General features: G+C 38.1%; 1 protein-coding gene and 1 long non-coding RNA gene across 2 annotated transcripts in view; both read left to right on the top strand.

The window, feature by feature from the left end:
• Positions 1-22,928, top strand: part of LOC101741484 (RNA-binding protein MEX3D) — a 74,792-nt gene that overhangs the window by 38,489 nt on the left and 13,375 nt on the right. The window lies entirely within an intron of this gene.
• The window catches only part of LOC134200845 (uncharacterized), a 57,418-nt gene that overhangs the window by 22,124 nt on the left and 12,366 nt on the right, over positions 1-22,928 (top strand). The window lies entirely within an intron of this gene.

Below are 22,928 nucleotides of genomic sequence, written 5' to 3'. Positions count from 1 at the left end.
AAGGTAGTAAGGTAGGTAAGCGACCCGCATTCATCAATCGGGATTCTTGGTAGTATAATTCGATTAATATCGACAGAACCGACGGACGGACCCCTAATTTAATCATAAATGAGAGCCCATAGAAACACCGTGAATGTTCTAGACCTGCCTTAAATCCTAATCCGGCTGTCGCCTGTGACGTAATTACTGTATCATAACTATAACAAGCAACATTATAATATAGCAATGAAAACAAAATTCAGTCTCGAAAAAAAATTGTTCAGATAGTTCTAGACGTTGTAATGTAATGCTAGACTAAAGGAATTGTATTGAAAAGTGACTTAAGTGCTCACGTGCGTCATGATGCAATTATAACAACACCCGCAGTAGCTTTGTCGGAAGAGATGATAGGATCCACAGTACCCACTGAATACATTAAATGCTTAATCTAGAAACTTCTAGATTTTAACCAATTTATTATATTTAGTTATTATTACCCACCTTAGAACTCATATCTCAAGGTAGGTGACGGCATTTACTTTGTAGATGTCTATGGGTTCAAGTCACAACATAACACCAGGTGGTCTGTGAGCACGTCCACCCATCTAAGCAATAAAAAATGTTATGCTTTCCACTAATTCTTCGGATTTAACAAATACCGTCCAATTGTTCTAAAACATCTAGTAGTTCTTTACGTGAACCGGCTCGCGTGAATAGCCTTTTCCTACAAAACGTTGCTAATCCAATTCGAGTATTCTAGAAGCTATTCTAAAAGAATCTTTTGATTCGAATTTAAAACGAACGTAAGTGATTTGCGAAATTCAATAAGTAAATTTAAAAGAGGCCATAGTTGTTGACAAAAAAAAATATACAGTAAATATTCATAATTCGCGGAAGATGAACGCTTAGTGCTGCGAAAGTGCATCGCTCTGAGATGGAGTGCGACACACAACCGAGTTTCAAGTAGGGTAGGACCTGGAATCGATATATCGATCTATCTATAAAGTCATTTACACATAATATTTACACATAATATACACATAATAATTACTGGTGGTAGGACCTCTTGTGAGTCCGCGCGGGTGGGTACCACCACCACCCTGCCTATTTCTGCCGTGAAGCAGTAATGCGTTTCGGTTTGAAGGGTGGGGCAGCCGTTGTAACTATACTTGAGACCTTAGAACTTATATCTCAAGGTGGGTGGCGCATTTACGTTGTGGATGTCTATGGGCTCCAGTAACCACTTAACACCAGGTGGGCTGTGAGCTCGTCCACCCATCTAAGCAATAAAAAAAAATATTTAAGCATGTTTGTGCTGCCTAATTTTTAGTTTGATCTGAATTATACAATTGTACAATTATCCTCTCAAGCACCTTATCAATTTCTGATTGCATTTAGTTCTTTTTATCGCTTATACCGTTTTTTTTAACTTCGAGGTTGCTATGTTACCGGAAGTCGTTCGAAATTTACCAAATATAAATTTTATCAGGAACATTCTGTGGAAAATAATAAAAAACACACCTCAAATTGGATATTTCATCCCCTAGCGCTGACAGGAATATGAGATATGAAAATGTAAACAATAGTGCACCCCCCACTCCCCGCGCCCCTGCAATCTTTCTGTTCTACTTCGTCTAGACTCTACCAGACAGACAACCATAATATTTTTATAAATCACAACACACGCACAGCTTTATGTTCACATATAAAAAATATACATAACTTTAAGTTAATAAATCTAGTATGGTTTTTAGTTTCGTTTTTTTTTTTGGCTGTTTAAAATTACTCGCGATTCGTGACGGAAATTTTGAACAGACACACAGATTTTATCTTACTCGTGTTGACTAAATTTATGTAACATTATTATGTTTAATAATGCGTATTTTATTTCAAAGGAGAGTCGAAGGTGCCTTATATGCGTGCGACTATTTTTCTGTAACGCGATTCGTCAAAAGGATCCGTTTTTCATTTTAAATTAAAGTATCAGTATCCTGATCCTTGGCTATTAAAAGCGTTTCAAAGAGATTGATCGAATGCTATAAAATCGTCGTCATACTTCGGTAACGACCGATAATATAACGGACTCCAATAAAAGCAATCTGAAAGTTAAAGTACTATTTAAAATAATTTTATAACTGTTAAATTTGCTGTTATCCTATTCATTCATGCTTGCTTGTCCAAATTAGATAATTTATGAACTTGATCTTTAAAATGAATTGATGATGTTAAATGTATTACTGTTAAAACCCACTAAACATTAACAAATCGTACATCTATCGTGTGAATTACTAAAATCTTACAAACCAATTACAATAACAAAAAAATATTTATCGATATTAAAAAAATCACTAACGAATAAATTCGTTAATTCCGATTTCTCGATGTTTATTAGTTCGATAGTTCGGCGCGTCTCTATTGCCGGCTGGAGGGAGCGCGGCGGACGCGGGTCGACGATCGCTCGCGCGACCGATCGCAGCCGAAGGTCAAGGCTGCCGGGATCCTACTCGCGACCACGCCACTACTACCGCAACGAAAGAAAAAGTGACAGACCAAACCTGAATAGAATGCGAGGACGAATAAAAATGAAAGCACCGACATTAATTCATTTACAAATCGCATCACTATTTTCGGAGGTCCCCAAAATGAACTAGCGGAACTCGAAAAATACTGCTCTTTATTGGTTTGATTTGAAGGGTTTTGTTTGAATAAGTTTTTCGTAAAATGGAACAGAAATATAAAACTAGGTCTTTTAGGATAGCAAAAGTATTTGAATAGGTAAGGTCGTTGAACTTCGAATTCATGCAATTTTAATTTTCATTAGTTCAAATCGAGTTCCTATAGTGGTGATGAATGTAGGGCTGAGATCTCGAAGATTCTTTGCTTTTAAATTTAAATTTATTAACCTTGTTTGCTTGTTGTATTTGATGGGAATTCGGGATTCAAATATCATACTTATTTAAAAGGCAAAACAATTTAAATAAATAGTTCTAGCATTGTTTTTTTTTCCGCAATAACAATCTGTTAGCGGTTAATCGTGACATCACTGCTAGGCAGCTGCTCGACTGTGCCCCTGGGGTTGCTGACGTCCGTGAGCAACGGTGAGCACCTACCGTCTTTTAGGCAATCTATTCTTTAGCCTACAATGACAATTGAAAAACAATGTCGGCTATCAGCAATCGTCTAGCTGGCGAGTTAGCGACCACCAAGAATCAGCAAACACAATACGATAGATTTTATTTTTTATTTATTGCTTAGATGGGTGGACGAGCTCACAGCCCACCTGATATTAAGTGGTTACTGGAGCCCATAGACATCTACAACTTAAATGCGACACTCACCTTGAAATATAAGTTCTAAGGTCTCAGTATAGTTACAACGGCTGCCCCACCCTTCAAACCGAAACGCATTACTGCTTTACGGCAGAAATAGGCGGTGCGGTGGTACCCACCCGTGCGGACTCACAAGAGGTCCTACCACCAGATATGCCAATTTCAAAGCGTCACCCCCTTTGCACCTCGACAAAACGTAACGAAAATCTTATACTCTGTTTTACGATACCTGAGAGGTTACAAAGTGAATTATAAAACGAAATAGCCAGAAGAGGGGCAGGGCTCTGTTCTAATTCGATTGCGTGACCTCCGAGCCGGGGTTTTGAACAAAGCAACACTTTGAGAAACATTATTTGATTTGGATTGCCTTCTCCGATTTGTCGAGTTTCAAATAAAACCTTTTTTTTTCATAGAACAAGTAAATTAGGTAGAGACCACGTGCGCAGATGTATTTTAAAAAAAAAATCCTTCCGAAGATGGCCCGGAAATATTGTATTTGGTCGCAGCCATTGAAAAGCAATCTGGTTTATCCTTAGAGCAGCTTGGCTTAATCATATTATTGTATTGTCTGACCTATTTACTTTGTGGTTAACTCGTACAGCGTTACTTGTCGTACGATACCACCATTCTGGGGCTCAAATCCCGCAGGCGGGTACCAATTACCAGTCTCGAGGAATTCTCTCTATTCAAGATTTTAACCAGCAACTTTCAGAAAAGAAAACTTATAACAATACTAAAACTCATATTAAGTTAATCTAGTTAAGTTTTTAAGATTTGATTTAACGAAAAGCGAAACTAAAGGGTACCTACAGCTGCCTTGCATCTCTGACTAGTGTAATGAATGACCACAAAAATGTAAATTGTTCAAAATTTGGAATAAGACTGTATATGTAATATACTGGTGGTAGGACCTCTTGTGAGTCCGTACGGGTAGGTACCACCGCCCGCCTATTTCTGCCGTGAAGCAGTAATGCGTTTCGGTTTGAAGGGTGGTGCAGCCGTTGTAACTATACTGAGACCTTAGAACTTATATCTCAAGGTTGATGGCGTATTTACGTTGTAGATGTCTATGGGCTCCAGTAAACACTTAATATCAGGTGGGCTGTGAGCTCGTCCACCCAACTAAGCAATAAAAAAAATATATAAGAAAAATACAATCTCATCATTATTCGCATAGATCGAAACATACACACACATGTTCACACGCACACACAGTACGTACTAACATGTCGTGGACAAAAAATAGCACTTTGTTCTTTTGTTACAACGCGACGTAATAAAACAAACCTATTCAGTTAATATGAATTTTTGAGCATTTATATTTTGTATTTTCGTTGTAACGATAATATCATAAAAATAGACATATGTGCGTGCGTGCCTTGTGTTCTGTAACGTGGTCACAGTTTAACGCCATAAGACACGCGTGCGTTCGCGCCGATCACGATATCTCACATACGCGACTGACCTACGACGAACTTCTCAGTGGGTCGCGTTTCCGATCCGGTGGTAGATTCTGTGAAGCACGGCTCTTGCTAGAGCCAGTGTTAGCAACGTCGTCAGGTTTGAGCCCCGTGAGCTCACGTAACGACGTCCAGTACGAGGTCTCCAGTATGTTTGTGCCCCACTGATGACTCTCAGTGCGACGACATATGTGGGCGGCCCGCTTCCATTTCCATTTGCATCCTAGCCTTCTACTATGCACAATTTGTAAATTTTGCGGGTACTAGCGAAGCATTGTTTTCTGCTGAAATATTTTCGTTAAGAATATTTAGTTACCGATCTCTATCGACGATCGCGACTACGAACAACACAGTGGAAGCGTTCGTATACGTTCGCCGCCAGTCAATTGTTTTGATACGATAATTATCGGAATGCCCGTAGTTATGGTTTATAGTTAAAACATCCTTCGACGGTTATTTGTTAAGGATCAATAGCGTGAGTTTTGTGTCCTTCAATCTTATATATTACTGTGAAGGAAAGATACGAACTCTGGATTGATTTGTAGCATTTTTTATTCATTTATTTATCTATAATATGTTATATACCAAAACTTAACTGCGACACGATAATAGAATTACAATCTAGCTCAATAAGACTAATAAGTAATTTTAATTTAACCTAAACTACTATTTTGACTTATGTCTCCAAGAATAAAGTCCACTGACCTTACTTAGTGTCTATTAAGGCTAAAGCATTTGTTCATATATTCTTCAGTTACGTCATTATCACTATCAAAGAGCTTAGTCCTCTTGAGTCTTCTCACTAAGCATTGTAAACTTCTAGTCTTATAGAAACGTAATACGAGAAATGTCTTCTAAGGAAATTTCAGTTTTGATTTTTTTATGGCTTATGGCAATCGACGGCTATTTAAAATGAACTCGATCGCTATTGATAACAATAATCTAATTACGTAATTTTGACTTATTTTAATATGTTCACAGATACAAATTCGATTTTGAATATAAATATCTTACAGCAGATTTCATACCATAAAGCCTTTTCGGCTGTGTTAATTGATATAAGGGATTCTTTGATCTTTTTTTTATTACTCATATGGGTGGACCAGCTCACAGCCCAACTGGTGTTAAGGGGTTACTGGAGCCCATAGACATCTACAACGTAAATGCCACCCACCTTGAGATATGCGTTATTAGGTCTCAGTATAGTTACAACGACTGCCCCACCCTTCAAACCGAAACGCATTACTACTTCATGGCAGAAATAAGCAGGGTGGTGGTACATACCCGCGCGGACTCACGCAAGGTCCTACCACCAGTAATAAACCCGGATCAAGCTGAGTGGCGTTTCAATTTGTCGTCTTCTATGTGGTCCAGTGGCCGCTTATCATCCATTGCTGCAATAAAAAAGGTCTGATTACCTCATTATAGATCACGGTGATATTTTTTCTTAATATCCAACTGCAGTCCACAATATATTGTGTAACTTGTTGATGCACCGAGCTAGCTAAATGTCACTCGAACGGCCGACGTTTTTAGTCGCTCCGAAATAGATCGCCGTTCAACAACCCCTGTGAATGATATCGAAAACACGACGAGATACAACGACGACTTTAGCCACATCCAAAAACCGAGCATTCGAACGTAGCCCGCAATGAAATTCAATGTCTATGATTGACACAAGAAATCTATAACTCGATTAATTTGTACGAATACAATGATTTTTTTTAAATAGAGACTACGTTGAGCGCTAATACAAAACCGGCAATGTACGACGAATGATACTTGTTAATTTGTGGACGACCCGAACTTTCTCGAGTTTTCTTTTGTAGTGTTATGCAGATGACTAGTAAATGCTAGGCAGTGACCCACTTCACAACTAAAACTAAATTAGGATCGACTTCGGATTTAGAATGCCCTGACGCCTAATACCTACATCCGCGCGTCCTCTTCACTAGCACCTAACAAAAAACAGCTTATGATATATTTTTGTTATTGAATTAGGTTTTTATTCTTAACATTCTATTTATATATCGTCTTCTCGCATTAAAACTGTATAATCTCAAAACTTACTAATTTTACAGATGAGTGTTTTAAATGTTTAACATGTACCTAATACTTTTAATATTAATCATATTTGCAACATTATTTTTTTTATTTTTTACCAGTTACATTATCTGTCTTTTATAGTTAGATAAAATTATATATTAATTTTGTTAATAGTCAAAATATAGGTAAACTAAAAAAAAACGTAACTACGCTCTTTTGACAGTATTTATGAGCATATTAACTCAATTTCGAATATTTTTGGAAATTGTGCACTTTTAATGCGAAAAGACGATATAGAGATTTTATTTTATTTTATTCGATACATTTCATTTAATATGGAATTTAAAACTCTGGTGATATCTTTAAAGCGCAGCAAATTAACTACCCAAATTAGTAATCGGTAATCGCATCACATTTGAGAACGGGTTCATCATAAAAATGTTAATTTATAATATTTTTAAAGCCAATTAAATTAACATCCGAAATCTCTGTTCCAATATTTGAAATACACACGTAGATTTGTATATTTTTAATTCGAAATCATAATCGATTATTACTGAGCCGTTCTTGATTCAATTTTGAAGCTGTCGAGTCGTGAATTAATCGGGTGACCGCATGCGACTGATCCCGTCCAGTTATAATATGGCTCGTCACCGTGACCACGCTGAAATTCCGATGCTGTCGCGGAAAAAACAAACATCGATTATTTAATATCGATACGTGTGTTTCCGATTACGGCCGCGAAATAAGCATAGACATTTTAATTTATTTTTTTGCCGTAAATAGGCGAATGAGTTCACGCCGTCATTCAGGTGAAGTCACACGTTTTAAACCGATAGGCTTCGGAAGGCAAATAGGCAAATACAATGATAACCTATTACTGGTGGTAGAACCTCTTGTGAGTTCGCACGTTTAGGTATCATCACCCTGCCTATTTCTGCCGTGAAGCAGTAATGCGTTTCGGGTTGAAGGGTGGGGTAGCCGTTGTAACTATACTGAGACCTTAGAACTTATATCTCAAGATGGGTGACGCATTTACGCTGTAGATGTCTATGGCCTCCAGTATCCACTTAAAACCAGGTGGGCTCTGAGCTCGTCCAGCCATCTAAGCAATAAAAATAAATAAATAAAAACCACTATAAATAGTCCAATAAATGTGGTCCACCGCCGACATCCCTTTGCGTCGCTGACTGAAAATTCCGATCGCATAACAATAGTGATTTCGTAAATGGAACACGCTAATAGTACATCTATTGAAGAGCGCGAGCACGTGGCGGGATTGCCCGCCAGTGCGTCATGCGCGGTGCATTCGGACTTCGACATTTCTAGCAGAGCTGTTATTTCTAGAGCCGCAGCAGTCGCCAACTATAGCTCAAATACAAGGCTCTTCTCTGTCCACTCACGTACGGATAACATCTTAAATTATTAACAATATGTTGGGATAATTGATTAAATTCGAAGTAGTCGGAGTAGTCGAAATTTGAATATAATTAATTGAAATAAGTTTGTACACCATTATGATTCTATTGTCAAAGACTATTTATTATACTTCTTTATTCACAGATTTCGCCAAGACTACACTTTAGACAAATATTAATAAAGATAAACAATATTGAATCTATTCTCAATTTGACCACAGCAATAAGAAAAGCTTGACAGTAAATAAATGCATGTGTGTGTGTCTTAAACAAAAGGTACTGTGTGTAATGTTTGTTTTATTGATTTAATGTATTTTTGGGCATAATTTAAAAAAAATATTAACTTTCTGCACTCTTTCTACATATTCTCTATAAGTGTGGGAAATTTCATACTCCTCCGTCTGCGCAATTTTCGTAAAAAGGGGTACAAAGTTTTTGCTTCACGTATTTGTCGCAAGTTGTCCATTTATCGTAAACTATCATTTATGTTTTTCTAAATTAGAATTTTTAAAAGAAATTATTCCGATATTAGCAATAATCCGTATTACGCAAGTACATATTAAGATATAACTAATTTGTCTTTGTATTTTTTTTGTTTTTCTAATTATTACAATGAATAAATAATAAATTTCCTAAAAGAATATCTTAAGTCCAATATTTCTATCGTTAACAAGCCGCCAACTGTGAAAACGATTATAATATCGATACTTTGTAATCAATTTGGAACATTATAATTTTACTATAAAACATATCTTTATCGAAATTGATCCCCAACGTTACTCTATTTTTAAAATAATCCCTAACGTCGTACAAAGCTACACTTGATTTGTTTACACTTGGATCTCAGAATAACTAGTGATGGACCAAACAAAAATCGACTAAAATATTTTTATAATCTATACTTGTATATTTTATATAAAAATGAATTGCTGTTCGTTAGGCTCGCTAAAACTCGAGAACGGCTGGACCGATTTGGCTAATTTTGGTCTTGAATTATTTATGAAGGACCAGAGAAGGTTTATAAAAGGTAGATAAATATGAAAATGCTCGGAAATAAATAAAAATAAGAATTTTGTTTTTCCTTTGATGTGTCCCCTGTTGGACGCATTCCTTTTGTTTGTTTTAATTTTATTTTATACAAAAGCATAGGTCTTTTGCTTATCGATTGAGGCACTACGATGTCTGCCGGGTCAGTTAGTTAATGATAAATATTTTAAACCTTTTATAGTTCGATTGAAATAGTTTATGTGGCTGTAATATTCGAGTTACGACCGCTGGCGGCGATAGTGGTGATATTAAGGTCGGGTTTCGCGAGTCAGCCGTAAGCACGACGCCGAGCTACTCAACTTCGTAAACTTGAAACAGAGGCTAAGGCGCACGGCGATTTAGCAAAACGTGTTTATCGTTTGTGACCTAGACGAATTGAACGCACTTCTCACGAATTTCGGCTAGCGAAGCTTTACTAAGCTATCACCAACGTTGCTTCACCAAAGCTGCATCTAGTGAGAATACTGTTAACAGTAATACATAGCGAACACCTCAGAGATCCTTTTCTGAGAGTAACGACGAAGGGAAGATCTTCCACTGAGCGGGTGATATTGCTCGGTAGACCGACGGTCCAAATGTTGTTGTTCGGAACTTTTATATATGCAAGTTTATCTTAAAAATGCCGTAAGCGAGATTCAGGCATCTGTCAAATATCTTGCGTTGTATGATGGCTACCCGCCATACCGTCTTAAGCCAAGGTTGCATTCAAACCTAGTCCGCTTAGATGAGCTAATGAAAACAACTATTATTGCATTTGGTTTTTTTTTCTCCTTCCTATGCTGATAGCCTTGAGAGGCTATTTCAGCTTCACCCTAATGTGTAGGTGAGCCCACGGGGCTCAAACCGGAGTACTGCTAACACTGGCCCTAGCAAGAGCAGGGCTTCGCAGAATCTACCACCAGATCGGAAACGCGACCCAATGAGAAGAGGCTGTGCGTTTGGAACAACAAGATCGCGAACCCGTGCTTTTTGATCGAAAAGTTTGAGCCTCATTATTATCCTGTCAACTTTGACCTTTAAGAACAAAAACACAATGGGCTCCCATTGTTTGGCTCAGTGGTTCGTAGCGTTCGGCATCATGTTTCTGTGTTATTAAATAATTATCGTTCGTTCAATTTGTGAATGTTCAAATGAAGTTATTTGAGGTTGTTATTGTACGTGAAATCGAGTAGAAAAATGTTTAGGCTTATTAAAAGCAGTGTAGATTGAAGTTTGTGCATAGTATTTAAATCGTAATTGTTGTTGTTAATTTTATATCTATAACAATGAAAATAATGTACTAATGCTGTACTATTAATATCATGTTTAGTACTGATTCAGAAATGATATAATTACAGAGCTTTTTTATATTTAACTTCTTAATTTTTTATATGATTTGATACCTATATTTTTTGTCTAAGCCGCCCATTGCAAGGTCGTGAATATTGTCTCTTATTATGCCTAGTACCTATTAACATATATGGTGGTATCAACGCTAATTCGATATAATTTTCTATCGCCTGAGGTGCTCTAGATCCACTTGCTTTAAGTGGTCACCACTGTGAATATTTTTTCATATTGTGATCATCATACTGTAAAAATTTACTAGTGATAGCACGTCTTGTGAGTCCGAACGGGTAGGTACCACCACCCTGCCTATTTCTGCCGTGAAGCAGTAATGCATTTCGGTTTGAAGGGTGGGACAGCCTTTTGAGATCTTAGAACTCATATCTCAAGGTGGGTGGTGGAATTTACGTTGTAGATGTCTATGGACTCCAGTACCCACTTAACATCAGGTGGGCCGTGTACTGGTTCAACCATTTGGCACATCACACTTCGCGTGTTAAAATTAGGCAATTGACGCTTTAAGAAATTTTAAACTATGTGTTTTTTTTACGGCCCACAGGATGGTTTACTGGAGTCTGTAGGCATCAAAGCGTGTATGCCGCCACCTACTCTGATAGAGAGGTCTAAGTCTCACTTCGAACATCGTCTGTCCCACTCGTAATCCCGGAGTGCATGGTATAAATAATATAACACAATTCTAGTTAGATCCTGGGGCAGATATCAAAAGCACTCCCATGTAAATCTACCAAACACATGGCTCGTCCACTATCAATGAACAACATCGTGTAATAAAGGTTTTACGTAATTAAAGTACGCCTTGTTGCTTGGTCATGCCGTATTCACTCATAACAACGTAGTATTTTTTGTTGAAGGGTAGAGAAGTCATGATTCGGTCGCTATGGAGACTGCATATCTCAAGGTCTCGCGGCCTCTCACTGCCCAAAACTTATAAATTCACGTAAATACTCCGCGAGTACGGACAGTCATATCGCCAGCGCTCACCGAAAAATATGGATATGCCCGTATGAAGCTACGCATCTTGAAATGTATACTATCAATTATGTAATATACTGCTGACAGCTTGTATCGCCTACGGACGCGAGAAGGCGAACAACCACATCCAAACCTTCATCGTTTGTCCTGTGTTTGACCGAAATTATTTCGTCACCTTCTCCCCAACTTTTACATATATGTTCACCGCATTGCGGGCATATTCGTGCTGATGAAATAACGGATTCTTATTTTAAATCATTACGTGTTAATATTTACAGCGATCTAGTTTAGGAGCTTGTAACATTGTTAGCGTATCTCTTAGTTCATGTCCTAAATTGTTGCTACTACTAGCTCATGTTACATGCTCACGTGAGGTGGATATAGCTGTTTCAACTATTTCTGCAGCGAGACGTTTCGATTCAGTGCAAGCATAAGATGTAATTTCTATTAATTTAGATTAAAATTTTCTCTTACCGTATCCAAGAATTTGTTATTTATTGTCTTTGAAAGCAAACGTAGTGATCACCGTCAATGGTCGGGAGTATAGTCATTTAGCTCTCTACGGTTGAAGAGTTTACTTATTTGAGGGAGACCGTATGGCGTAAATCTCAGAAAACACTGTGAAAGGAAGTTCAGTTATTTTGTTACAAAGGACGCAACGAAACACACGCTCTTTACGTACAGGAGATGACTCATCTTGAAAAGCTCTATATATCAAAGTTTCGCAGCTGCAGACGTCGCTCGTACCGCTATTGTTTTCAGTTTCCGTTCTGATATTTGCATTTAGTCGCGTTCTCCTCGACGTCTGATGATTTGGGATTCGTGTTAAAATTTCTGATTCGATTTTACGATGACGTCATAAGTGGGATCTCCATACGGCCTCAACGGAACCTTGTCGCATTAATATCGCATTAATATCGATACGTATTGATTTAAAAACAGAGATGAGCAATTCTAGTCTTTAATATTCAGCGAATACGGTTAATTTGTTTTTTTTTCGTGTAGAATCACGTGTTGCGGTTAATGAGTTGACCGTTGACTCCGGTTTAGTGGTCTTTATATTTTTTCTATTTATTTGCCCAAAAAAGCAAACTATATTCCATAAAAACAAAACGCTTCTAAAGCTTCTCCTAAATTGGATCGTATCATCATCATTATCCTGCCCTTCTCCCAGGCACCTAGGGTCGGCGCAACATGTTTTCTCCTTGCGTACTCCTCTATCATATACCATTTCTTCGCTCACTCCCCTCTTATCCATATCGTTTTCACGTAATCCATCTATTTCTTCTTAGGTCTACCTCTTCCTCTATATCATTCCACATTCATAGTCAACAACACACACTCTCTTACTAACCTCATTTTCATTTCGTCTCATCACATGTCCATACCATTCCAAACGCGCACTTCTCAGCTTCTCTGTCACAGGTGCCACTTTCAGACTTCCTCTAACATATTCATTCCGTATTCTATCCATTCTCGTTACTCCACACATCACTCACTTAGATAGGCTTATCTATACACATATGTCGGAGAAGCCACAATTATTAACACCATCGTCAGACATCATAGGGTGATCGAGTCAAGAGAAATATTGAGTACACCAATCACGTCTGTTGTCTTAGAACAATTTAGCAATCTTCTTTTGACGTTAGCAAACGAAAACGAATGACAGTTCTTACGACGGATTTGATATATGTATCAGTGTAATCAGGATAATGATGATGATGATGATGATATATGTATAGCGGTAGGCAGCGGCTTGGCTCTGCCCCTGGCATTGCTGAAGTCCATGGGCGACGGTAACCACTCACCATCAGGTGGGCCGTATGCTCGTCCGCCTACAAGGGCAATAAAAAAAAATATATATATGTAAGTGTATCAGTCTCTGGGACTCATAGCACAGGGAAAATCGGGGCCGTAAGACCATGCGCGATTTGTTCTCAGTTATTGTAATTCGTTGTGAAATGGCCATTGGTGATACCGTCAAATGAAAAAAATTAAAAAGTAAATACAGAACTATCAAACAAAGTTCACGTTAGCTTAATTGTCGTATTTGTCTGCACTCTGCCCTCTGAAGAGATGAACTGTGTGAACCCGTCTTTACGAGCTGTCTGTTCTCGGACGAGCGATCCGTTGAGATCTAACTCTACATTATTTGAATACAAATATACGTTATTTACACTTTAAAATATGAAAAAAAAAACTGAAAATCACGCGCCACTCAACGAGAGCTAGGATTCCCTTTGCAAATAGTAAGTAACCGACCTATTACCCTCTGCTGGGTGTAGGGTTCGAATCTAATCCTTCCATTTACATCGGCCTTAGGCAGTCTGTTCTCCTCCCACGCCATGCCCAAGACGCCTAGCTCCTGCTCCACCGAGCGACGCCAAGTTGTTCTGGGACGGTCTCTCTTCCTTTTGTCAGACACTTTCCAGGTCAGTGCTCTCTTCTTCGCAGCTGTTAAAAAAAACCGATAATGCATTTACCGAACGGGAATCACGGAAGACCTGTAGTGCTGGAATCGTCAACTAAATGCTATCATGCGACCACTTTTACTGGTAATCTGGATACATTTTTACTGGTGGTAGGACGTTTTGTGCACGGGTAGGTTCCATCACCTCGCCTATATTTGCCGTGAAGCAAATGCATTTCGGTTTGAAGGGCACGGCATCCGTTGTACTGTTAAAAGTGAGACCTTAGAACTCATATCTCAAGGTGGGTGGCGGCATTTACGTTACAGATGTCTATGTCCACCCATCTATGCAATACAAAAAATCACGGCTGAGCAGTTTAATTTTATATATTCGTATTAATAAAACTCGTAAAGGTTATACCCGAATGTTGAAGTAGTCACCGACCTCGGAGTTATTGTTGCGGACAAAAAAAAACCGCGGACCTACGAGAAAAAGGTGATAAAGACCATTCCGCTTCAATAAATTAGAATAGCCCTCCTTATATAGCCAGATTAAGGTATATGTGTATGTATTTAGGGCACATTGCTCGTAGAACGGATAGCGGTTGGGACCGGAAAGTTCTGGAGTTGTGATCGCGTATCCTGAAGACATAGCCCACAAGCGTAGCGGTCTCCCACAAGACGGACCGACGATCTATTGAGGTTCGCGGGGATCCGCTGGATGCAAGCAACGCAGGACCGATTTTTGTGGCGAGGCTTGGGGGACGCCTGTGTGTAGCAGTGGACGTCTGTGGGCTGATAGAATAGAATGCCTTAACTTTGAAGTTGGAAGCACCTGACTGTTTTCCCTCAATACGTAAATGCCTTAAAATGAAATAAAGCACTGCCGATTATAATTAAAAAATATATATACATTAAAACATTCCAAAGTTACTAACTAAAATACATTAGTGAATACATATAAAAACATAAATTTGCTCCACATAGTTAAAGAACAACCAAACCAACCTTAAGACACACAGCACACATCAAACGTAATAAAACTAAATTTTATTAAAATTCGCGATCCAAAGCCATTCATAGCACTTATAATATAAACATCGTGCTAAAGACATCATTATACTGCATACGCTAAGCGAACGCGATCTGAATCTCAAAGCGTTCACAAGTAAGGTGAATTGTAAATAGATACTGTTAGTGAATAATATCCGCCGCTGGAGGAAACCGCTTGGCATATCAATTGGTTTTTATACATTATTTGTCAGTAATTTAGTGATGTGTCACAACACTCCAACACCTTGTTTCGTTTGAGACAATTTTCCATTGTTTTGTGTTAAATGTATGTGTATAATTTTCGATCATTATTCAGTATCGCGTATCGTGTGTCCATGAAAAATACGTACATTAATTCATGTGTTTATTGCATTTCATGCCACAGTTCTTTTTTTTTTATTGCTTAGATGGGTAGACGAGCTCACAGCCCACCTGGTGTTAAGTGGTTACTAGAGCCTATAGACATCTACAACGTAAATGCGCCACCCACCTCGAGTTAAGTTCTAAGGTCTCAAGTATAGTTACAACGGCTGCCCTACCCTTCAAACCGAAACGCATTACTGCTTCACGGCAGAAATAGGCAGGGTGGTGGTACCTACCCGTGCGGACTCACAAGAGGTCCTACCACCAGTAATGTAATGTTCGTAAATGCTAATAATGTTTGATCTAGCTTGTTACTTAGTATCTATCGCAGCTCGCTGTACCACCGACCTGTCTAATAAAATCGCAAAGACGGTTGGCTCGTAGTCATTACCGAACAGCGAGTCCAAGGTCAGATGGTATCGCTTTGTTCGACGTACTCCAGTTTCTGAGGCGGTACCACCTGGCCACCTAGGGGTCTGTACCGATTTGTATATGACCTGCATTGAAAGGAAGTTACCGTGTCGCTATGGGGGACTTAGTAGGGGAAACAAAACTCAAACCTGTTAGTAATACGATACGAAATGGAATGTTCTAGTTTTTCATTTTTTTTATTTATTTATAATGAACTCAACTAGACATAAGTTTGATTCAATGTTTTACAAATATATTGGTGGGTGTTCTTACATGAACTATTTATATTGTACTTTTAAAGTACAAAAATTAGTTCGATCGTTAAACGGATTTTTATTTATTATTAAAATCAAAATTAAAAGCGTAAAAATACTATTAACTTATATCATGTATGTCAATGGTTTCAGATCTAGATATTAGTTGATATTTTATTAAGATTTACATTAAAAAAATATTTTAGGTGTGATTCCGAATATTGATATTTTTATTGCTTCATAAGTAATTTTCACTAATGTTCATTGAATATACAATGATCTCAGTGAGAAGAATTCGGCATTCACCTTTAGAATAAAAATTTGCAAATATATTCGGCGACAAAATTATAAACAAAGAAATATCAAATTCATAGTTACGCAACTGCTTGATCTGACCTCACCGAACACAGGATTGGACGTAGGTAATTATAACAAGAATATAAAAAACTTATAAATGCCTATAATAATATGTTTAATACAAATATAAATGGATATACAATGAACATAAAGTAGAACTATAAATGAGAAAACTTTGTTGGTTTGTCTTATTTCATACTAAAACAACTGATCGTGATGAATCAATGAAATATCTGCTTTAACTTTAATTGACCTTGATTTGTTGTATGATATCAATTTCATTCATGCAATATGTCTAGCCAGGATCGACAATCAATCTGATAAAAGAGCCTCCGTCGCCGGTACGTGGCGCATGTTACAGCTGTGTTATTAATTGACGTAGTTTGTACTTGTCGCTAAAACAATAAGTCAGGTATAAATTTACATTCCGACGAACGGTATTTAAAACCTCTTCTTCAAACTTTTTTCATTAATCGCTCACATTTGTCCTCCATTGGACACGGGACGTAACACAACTGAACCCTGTTTATGAAGTACTAGCGACCCGCCCTCGCTTCGCTTTGGAAACTGTAATTTATTATTGATTTCTCCACTATTTAATGGATGTTATTATACATATAAACCTTCCTCTTCAATCACTCTATCTATAAAAAACAACGCATCAAAATCCGTTGCGTAGTTTTAAAGATTTAAGCATACATAGGGATATAGGGACAGAGAAAGCGACTTTGTTTTATACTATGTAGTGATATTCATCCATTTCTTTCTATCTGCATCACCTAAGTCGATCCTCCTAATCGAGGTTTACATATTTTTCGTCTGATTTTAAGCCCGTTCTTCACTGTTTTCGATTGCAGGTAATTTTAGTATTCTTCTTCTTTCTTTCCTTTTACCCTCTGCTGGGGTGTAGGACTCGAATCAAATCCTTCTATTTACATCGGTCTTGGGCAGTCTGTTCTATCTTCTCCCACGTCCTGCTCAAGACTCCTAGCTCCTGCTCCACCGATTGACGCCAAGTTATTCTGGGACGGCCTCTCTTCCTTTGCCAGACACTTTCCAGGTCAGTGCTCTCTTGGATAGGTGGGTATCGGGCTTACTCAATATGCGACCAATCCAGTGCAACTTCCGCTTAACGATCTCCTTCTCCATTGGTGTCTGCTTGGTGATCCTCCACAGCTCTTTGTTAGTGATCGTCTCAGGCCAAAAGATTTTCAAAATCAACCAATCGTTACCCCAACAATTTTAATAGCAATACTAATGATATTTTTTATGTCCTAATATAACGATCTTTATTTTTCAATTCAAAATAACCAAATACGGCCCTGGCAGGCAAATATGTATCCATCCGGAAACACGAGAATTCGGCAATGGAGGAGGTCGTAGGCACCGAGTTATCAGAATCTAAACGCTCCTAGCTAGTCATGGTGCCCTGGTAGGTCCGCTCAACAGTATCTTTGATATTCTGCCGGCGGACCAATAAAGCCTAGAATTATATGTACGTGATGTGAATAACGCGTGATAGACTCGTGGACATTGTACCCTGTGTACTTGAGGAACTAACATCGATTTTAAATAGCCTCGGACTCCGAGTTTTATTAGATCTTAGGCATTATTCTTATTTTTCTTAACGCCATTTTAAATCCATTGGGAACTGAAGCTATTCAATTAGTGTCCGAGTTTTTATTTAAACTAGCGGTCTCGCAGTAGTCGAAATTCGACTATAATTAATTGAAATTATAAGTTTGAGCGTTATTAAGGTTCTATTGTCAAAGACTATTTATTCTTTACTTTAATCACAGATTTCGCCAAGATTACATTATAGACAAATAAACAATATTAACCTATTCACAATTTGACAATAAAAATTGAGTATTCATATGTGTGTGTGTGTCAAATACATGGTAGTGTGTGTAGCGTTTTTATTTATTGTTTAATTGTATTATTAATGCATTTTTTTTAAAAAGTACAATTGTGCACTCCTTCGCTATATTCTCTATATGTATGGGAAATTTCAAACTCCGTCTATGCATATTTCGTAAAAAGGGGTACAAAGTTTTTGCTTCACGTATTAATATATAGATAAACTAGCGGACCGCCCCGGCTTTGCTTGGGAAGTAGCGCACGGGATGTAAAGAATTTTAGATAATTTTTTTACACATTGGGTTACATTATTGGAGTTTCAGTAAGGATCCCAATTTTTTTTGAAAATATAATAAATATAGCCTATGTCACCCGGGGATTGCGTAGCTTTCCAACAGTGAAAGAATTTTTTAAATCGGTTCAGTAGTTTCGGAGCCTATTCAATACAAACAAACAAACAAATCTTTCCTCTTTATAATATTAGTATAGATTAAATTAAAATCATAACGTTGGTAGAATTTTAGAAGTTACATTGTATAGAACGGACATTGTAAAGACATACTCAAAAGGTACTAGTCACAACAAAGATTGTGTTTTACTAATAATTTTGGCTACGCTGCTTTAATACGAGATTTATGAACTATTCAATTTTGATTCAGACGACCTTCGACAGGGCATTTTGTACTAGCGCAGAATAAGACCTACTGATATTATTTGGCTAGTCATGAAATTTGCATATTACAATAAACTGAAGTGTTCTATGTTGTAATAGAATTACGTATCTGTACTTCACTACATAGTATAAAACAAAGTCGCTTTTTTCTGTCCCTATGTATGCTTAAATCTTTAAAACTACGCAACGGATTTTGATGCGGTTTGTTTAATAGATAGAGTGATTGAAGAGGAAGGTTTATATGTATAATAACATCCATTAAATAGTAGAGAAATGAATAATAAATTACAGTTTCCAAAGCGAAGCGAGGCCGGGTCGCTAGTAATATTATAAAGCTGAAGAGTTTGTTTGTTTAAACGCGCTAATCTCAGGAACTACTGGTCCGATTGGAAAGATTCTTCCAGTGTCAGATAGCTCATTTATTGAGGAAGGCTATATAACATCACGCTAAGACCAATAGGACCAAGCGGAGCACGGCGGAGTCGGTATCTAGGTTATTTATCTTTCCTAGAAATAATTTATATCGCAAAACAACGTTTGCCGGACCAGCTAGTATAATAATATGTACGTTAGACATAAAAAAAAGCGATGTTCAAATCGCATTGTCACGTTTTTATACAATGTTCAATTTTACGTCGAGATATTTCGGTGCCCACCATAAGGTAAGGTCTATGTCAGTGCACCGCGCGGGTTGGACGACCGATAACACTATCACCTCATATCTAAGTACGTGCAATACCAAATATGTACGTATTGCACAATTTACTGCCCCAATGTCGTATTTCGGAGCTGGGATGGGAAAATTGTTTATTTTGATTTGGCTTTTGTGTTTTGCTCAGCGATCATGGTGATTCGTCTATATCTTAGATTGAACTGTCTGCGATGTAAAATCAGAAGTTGTCGTGGCCTAAAGGATAAGACGTGGTGCATTCGTGTTGAGCGATGCACCAGTGTTCGAATCCCGCAGGCGGGTACCAATTTTTCTAATGAAATACGTACTCAACAAATATTCACAATTGACTTCCACGCTGAAGGAATAACATCGTGTAATAAAAATGAAACATGCATAATTATAATTTGCGTAATTACTGGTGGTAGGACTTTTTGTGAGTCCGCGCGGGTAGGTACCACCACCCTGCCTATTTCTGCCGTGAAGCAGTAAAGCGTTTCGGTTTGAAGGGTGGGGTAGCCGTTGTAACTATACTGAGATCTTAGAACTTTATCTCAAGGTGGGTGGCGCATTTACGTTGTAAATGTCTATGGGCTCCAGTAACCACTTAACACCAGGTAGGCTGTGAGCTCGTCCACCTATCTAAGCAATAAAAAATAAATAAATTATTAAATTATTTGTCCACATACTTTTAAATCGGGTAAATGACGCTGTGATCCAGCTATTTAGGAATTAAAAACCAGTGTGGATACTAGGATAGCAGCTAGGACGGGAATTAAATATTGTTGAGCGGGCGTTTATAAGTCATCAGGAGCATACTAAAAAGCGTGCCCAGTGATTAGGTGCGTTTACCGTGAGAGTTGGCGAGGGGCCAACCGGGCCACGGCGCGTGGTGCATTCACCCAACACAACATGCTCTCCGAACATAATTATTATTTTTATGTATCGCGGGCTATCCCAAATATTTAATAGTGGTGCAATATTTAATACCGTCCTTGACCGTGGTTTGTGCTGGACAGATTTCGCGTACACTATGCCGCGACACTCCGGAAGCGACGTTTTGTACTATTATTATCAGATAAAAAAATTATGCTTAAATTTCCTATGATCTCGGCAGCTTACAAAGCGTAAACCTACGCACCGTTGTAATTGAAACTTTTTTACTATATGTACAATTATTTGTCGGCAATAGTGAATTTCAACAACAAGGGGCCCAGGTAAACAACAAATTAAGGAGCGGACGGTTAGCGTGGTATGGACATGTGATGCGTAGATAGAAGATGCGTGTGACTAGGAGATGTATGGAAATGGTAGTAAAAGGTAGAGGGGGAAGAGGGCGACCGAAGGAGACATGGATTGGGTGTGTGAATGACGATATGAGAGAGAGAGGAGTGAGTGTTGAGATGACGGCTGATAGAAGAGCATGGAAGAGAAAAATTAGCTGTGCCGACCCTACCTAGTGGGATAAGGTGGAGAAAAAGAGAAGTGAATTTCAACAACAATATTTTTCCTTGTGATACAAAATTATATTTAATTGTGCTCCAATTTGAATTTAAATTAGATATTTCAAATGAACTACGTAGCCACCGAAACTAAAACGACCGGTTTCGTTAATTTCCTTGCAATGATATAAAAACGTTTTTTATCACGTAGGCAATCGCGTAAATACCTATTGTACGGTATATATGTCTGTATTAAAGTTCGATGCACTTTATGAATTAGTCACTTCTAGAAAAAACTTAGTTTTTATGATAAGAATGACAAACATTATGATATAACCGGAAATATGGGTACGTGTGTGAGAAAATGCGAGTCAGTCAGTGGTGACCGTTGGCTAGCAAGGTCACCTGTTCGATTCTACGTAGCGATGAAGTTGACGGAACTTTTATGGAAATTATCAACACATCAGTTTGCTTAGTGCGAGTTTTTTATCGTTCTCGATAGCGTAAAAGTTAACTCCAATTTGTATGGAGGTGGAACGTTTACCTACGTTTGCCGCTAGGGGCGCTGTTCCAACTGCATACAAATTTGAGTTAACTTTTACGCTATCGAGAAAGTTAAATAACTCACACTAAGCACACTGGACACAGGCTTGGTCGTAGAATAATGGGAGGACGGCGAGACACGCGACACACGGAAAACAAAAACTCCCAACTTAAACCGGAATTCTCCTTGTTACACGGCAGAAACAGCCGCGTGCAGTGGTAACAAACAAAAAATTGTATTGATGCCATTTGATATGTACATATGTACGTACCTATGCATTTATTTCGTAGAACAATTCGAATGCATCAAGGTTCTTTAAAGTCGTTTTGTTGTTTTATCGTATGCATACCTATATTTGTCAGCATTATAAATAAGTTATAAGTCGAGCGCAGTGATGTGATGTGACACTCCAACCGAATCTGAGGACATAATCTTTTGAGGGACACAGTGTAAAAAAGTCAGTGCGTTTACAAAAATTAAAATAGTATCAACTATTTTGATAAGGAGGTGGGCTTTAGGAATAGTCGTTTAATCAAATAATCGTTTGATTAAAGACTTGTAATATAATTTATACCGGTTTAAAATTTAGCTATAAATTTATTCGACCGGTTTTAAACAACTTTTTCTATTTAATACTCAGTGATTACATATACGAAAGAGGTCCATTCATAAAGCCACAGTGTATAGATAATAGACAACTAATTCTTTTCCATGATCCTTGATTAATTGTATATTGATTTATACAAAACAAAAAATTTAATAAAGGTGTTTATAAAAAAAAACTACTTTTTTTTCTTATGCTGATAGCCTTGATAGGCTATTTCAGCTTCACCCTAACGTGTAGGTGAGCTCACGGGGCTCAAACCGGAGTGTTGCTAACACTGGCCCTAGCAAGAGCAGTGAGCAGTGCTTCGCAGAATCTACCACCGGATTGGAAACGCGACCCACTGAGAAGATCCGGCGAGAAACTCAGTGGGCTGTGTCTGTGGGTTAATTTACTCGCCGAGCCCTTCGGCCGGGTTAGATGAGAATGTATGATGGCTACCCGCCACATATGGTGGTAGGACCTATTGTGAGTCCGCGCGGGTGGGTACCACCACCCTGCCTATTTCTGCCGTGAAGCAGTAATGCGTTTCGTTTTGAAGGGCGGAGCAGCCGTTGTAACTATACTGAGACCTTACAACTTATGTCTCAAGGTGGGTGGCGCATTTACCTTGTAGATGTCTATGGGCTCCAGTAACCACTTAACACCAGGTGGGCTGTGAGCTCATTCACCCATCTAAGCAATAA

Source organism: Bombyx mori, chromosome 21 (assembly GCF_030269925.1).
Source record: "Bombyx mori chromosome 21, ASM3026992v2".
In the NCBI taxonomy this organism is placed as follows: Eukaryota; Metazoa; Arthropoda; class Insecta; order Lepidoptera; family Bombycidae; genus Bombyx; species Bombyx mori.
The sequence above is the reverse complement of the archived record's forward strand: the minus strand, read 5'-3'. Positions and strand labels throughout refer to the sequence as shown.